Below are 4,742 nucleotides of genomic sequence, written 5' to 3'. Positions count from 1 at the left end.
AATTAGTGGCAGCATTGATACCACACTCGGCACGCCACTCGCTTTGTCAACCTTTCTAAACAAAATTATTTTCTTCTTCTTCTTCTTTATTTCGTTTTTCTATTAATTACTGTTCTGATAATCAAGCAAGTTGCTCCATCTCTATTCAGGAAAGAATGTAATAAAACTAGATGTAACAAAGTTGAGGAATTAGAACGAAACAATATTTAGTACAAATTCGAGAGAGTTGCTTTTAGGCAACTTTAAGCGACAAATTTTCTAATAATTGGAAACCTTTACTACAGTTTATAGTTATTTATTTTTTGTTAATTATTAATTTATCCCTCTACTTTATTTCACTACTCTTACTCTACTGGAAAAAAGAAGGGGTATTGCTTGCAGGTCTACGATATTTAGTTTCCACAAGACTTATCTGTTTGGTGGTGCCTCAAGTTCGATAGTGTTTTTATGCAAATTGTTTTTATGACGGGAACATCTTTACTACCCAATTGCAATCTCAGTTACTGCCGCAGAACATTTATATTTAGTTCTCTTCTGTATTTTTTTAAATTTTATTAATTAAAGGTAAGTCACTCATCTCAGATCATTGACGCCAGGAGCTTTTTCAATGCACTGCCGGCTTTGGACAGAGATAGCACTATCTATTAACAGACAGTGAGCTGCTGTCAAGAGAAAAATCTATCAGCTGGATTCGAATCCGTGATCTCCGCTAGAGAATCCAGCCGCTGATTATTGAACTTAAAATTTCCTTATTTTATAAATAATACTACATGTACCGCCAGCCTCAGGACAATGTTCTTTTGAATCAGATAACATTCTGGATCATCAACCCCGAATGAGATGTAAAAGCTTATAGAAGAGCACCGTTTGAATCCGAAACCTCCACTGAACAGTCCATCGTGTTACCCACTGGCTTATCCCTTACCTTTTATATTATAGATGTTAAAATAATACTTTACGGCGTATTTTATTATCATGTGAGCAACGTTTTAGGTCAATATCCCGAAGATTACCTCCATCCGGGGTGTCCCATGTTGCAGATGTTGGCAGCAAGCATTTCGCTACTTTCAGAAATACATACGTGTATAAATATGAATATTATTCAAAATTATAAATCAATAAAAATATAGGTTTCTATTCGCTATTTAAACCTGTTGGTACAATTAAATTTTTTGTACTCAGAGGATATTATTAACGTATGTTTATGTACATTTATGATTAATTATTGCTCTAATTACTGCATCATCAGCTAAGTACTTATTTTATTTGAGCGTAATTACCAAGTTAGAGTAATCTGTAATAGCTTTCAGTAGATATTAATATTAAGGAATAAAAATGAACCCAACTTGGCTGTGGTTGTTTAAAACTATTAAGAGAGTCTGTGCAAAAAATTTTATTGCTGTCTACAGCACATTCAGCTTAGTTACTTTTTCTTTTGAAAATGGAGTTTTTCAAGCAAACGATGTATGAAACAGCTGACGGCCACTCCTAAATTGCTCCATTTAACGAGTAATTAATAGCTTTCTATCAAACTTTTTATGACAAACAGAATTTTTGATTAAATTTCTTTCATACGCAGTGTTGGATTATGACCAAGGGGAAACAGACATCATCTCCCACCCAGATAAAGTTCCATCATTTACACCTACACTCTCACAGGAGATCGCCAAAAATGAAATATGTTACTTTAAAAAAAATAAAAGAAGAATAATAGTACTTGTACTGGGCAACATTTTGTGTACATCTACATGCTGCACTTGAAATGTACAGATAGCAGGAATGATGGGTACGGAGTTCTGAAGGGGAACGAGGGTGGCCACATTTTTATTTATTGTTTTATACATGTTTATCACGCGCCGCGTGGCCACAATTAAAAAGGCGTTGCCATAGTGATAAAACACGTGGGAAATTATGGGACGCTTTGGAAAATCAAAGCACACTGTTAGCGCGCCGAATGGAAGCTACATTTTCCAAAGCGGTTGGTGCACCATTAATCCCAAACCAGGCTAGCCAACTACAAAAACCAAGTTTTATCTACACGGCATCAACAATCCTCGCAAAGCGTTTTGTTAGGAATTAAAGGGAGGGGATTATATATGGATTATTATGGGCGGAATTTACGGTTTTGGTTCAGCATGATAACTGTATAGGGGGTTGTACACACGGTCGACCCAATACACTGGCTACCTTATTTATTGCATAGACCGCATTATGTATTTTGAACGTGTGGCTTAACCCACTTACCACTATACAAATTCCTCTCACTAATGATATATATATATATATTCACATAGACTTTGGGAAATTTAATTTATTAAATTAATTACATCTCGTGTATTATTGCGTATATTATATGGACAATCCTCGCGCTAGAGCGTATTATCAATACAAATATATGGAACATGATTACTTTAATGAAATGCATCCTTTAACAAGGATTATGCCGTAAAAAAGTAAACCTGCTGTGAACACTTTACTGGACTTTCTCTTACTGTAAGCTGCCGCACTCGAAATTATCTCCAAATTAAGAATAATTGAGCCATTCACTACCAAAACTGATTAACACCACTTTTTGAAATATCTTAAATTTAAGTGTCAAAGCACTTGGTTCAGACATAGCTTGTATAAAATTAGATCTGGGTTGTTGCAAAAAAATTACAGTTATAAAGGAGGGTTTGCCCTATATTTTAAAGAAAATTTGGGAATTTTATCTTTTATAGAAAAAGAAAAAAAAATTGTCAAAGTTGGGTGTATTTTAACGTTACGCTTTTTCGTGCAGTTTTTGACGGATCAACCCTTATACAACTGCCCCCCTACCGGACAGTTTTAATTTGTTGGCTATTGAATAATAAAGAATTTATTTTAGAAGCGATTTTGATTAATTCCGTGCTCTAAAGTAAATCGCTATAATTCAACTCAATCTGAGCAGAAACCGCTAAATAACGGTAAATTTAAATTATATTTAAAAAAAAAAGGTACATTATTTCATCGCATTTCTCCATTTTTTTAAATTTTTTTATTTTATTTTTTTTTATGGCGTAAAAACGAATTGTGCAGTGAATGGATCAATTGATTCATTCCAGAACTTTACAATTTGTACATTACATGGAATCATAGCCGTTCGGAAAGCTTACCTTAACTCCTCCAAGAGAACTGCCTTCAATAGAATTCTCTAGCCAATTGATGAAAATAAACGTTTTTTAAACTGACGTGTACATAAATTTATGACTTTAAAAAATCATGAACATTTCTTATCTATTTTTATAAAGATTGATTCCACTTAAATGGCTATCTGTTGTGCGCAGGGAAGGGATTAACTCAGTGGTTCTTCTTCTTCTTTCCTGGATCTACAACCCAGTGATGTGGGTCTTGGCCTCCTCAATATGCTTCCGCCAGTCGTCTCTATCTTTAGCGGCCGCCATCCAGTTACGCAGTCCGAGGATATTCCTCGCGTCCTGGGCAACTCCATCATTCCAACGCAGTCTAGGTCTCCCTACTCTCCGTCTACTATCCGGGGTCTCGCGTAGCAGTTTGGAGGGAATCTCATCGGCACTCAGCCTCGCCACATGGCCTGCCCATTTATTCCAGGCTACTACTGGGGGTCCCTTCATTAGATCGTATAACTCTCTATTCTTCCTACGTCACCAGGTCGTGCCTTCACGTACTGGGCCGTAGATTTTGCGCAGTAGTTTTCCTCTCGAACACCTGCAAACGGTGTTCGTCTGTCTTTGATATGGTCCAGGTCTCTGAGAACTCAGTGGTTAGCGTATTGAATTCCTATACGGAGTTCCCGGTTTCAAATCCAGCTGTTGGCCTTTAGATTTATTTCTTCCTAGGAAATGATGGAAGAATGGAAGTGACTTTTCTCTTCCAGTGTTGGACAGTGTTTTCTGTGAGGTCAGAACGCTGTCCGGGCGCCAGCAGTTGGCTGAAAAAAAAAAGCCCCGACCAGTAATGATCTCAGATGTTGACGCGCCTTAAAATGAAAAAACCAAAATCTCTTGTGATGGGCTGTTCAAAAACAAAAAACTTCACAAAATTAAAACTTGTGGCAAAAAAAAGAGTAAATAGTTATAATTACTATGGGATACAATACTTTGCGTAGGGCAAGTAATCAGACTAGATTGTTATAGGACAGACCCTCATCAATCTTAAATGAAAACGTTACGTAATCCACCTTTATGTAAGTATTCAACGGTACAGCACCCCTCGTAGTAATATTAACACTTTGCTGGTAGTTACGTAATGTGGCAATCACTAGGATATTGTTTATTAGATATGTAATACAGGCGATATTGTATCGCACAAGCTAATTACAGATTCTCCATTACATTGTTTGTAAACTGTGATTAAATATCTCACTTCAGCGTCGACCACACAATAGATTCTTATAAATACCAATTTCACATTATTACGTAATGTTGAAATTTCCTAAAATTGGATCTTTGTAACCTGAAAAGATGTATGAAAAAGTAATGATTAGTTTGAAAAAGATTTCAGCTTAGTATAAAATTGAACTCAGCCAAGAATTGAGTCTAAACCAAGAAAAACGAATAAAAGTTGTTTTAATTGTCTTATTACTAAGACTTAGCTCTTAATATTAACTATTATGACTTTAATATTGACAAAAAAAGAACATGTAACTACGTATAAGGAATTAGATTTCAAAGGTATCTATATTGTTTGCTTTAATGTCTGAATTATCATTAGTACATCACCACGTGCCTCTTGGACCATGTACT

Source organism: Rhodnius prolixus, unplaced genomic scaffold (assembly GCF_049639745.1).
Source record: "Rhodnius prolixus isolate KJV_2025 unplaced genomic scaffold, Rpr scaffold_1, whole genome shotgun sequence".
Taxonomy (NCBI): Eukaryota; Metazoa; Arthropoda; class Insecta; order Hemiptera; family Reduviidae; genus Rhodnius; species Rhodnius prolixus.
The sequence above is the reverse complement of the archived record's forward strand: the minus strand, read 5'-3'. Positions refer to the sequence as shown.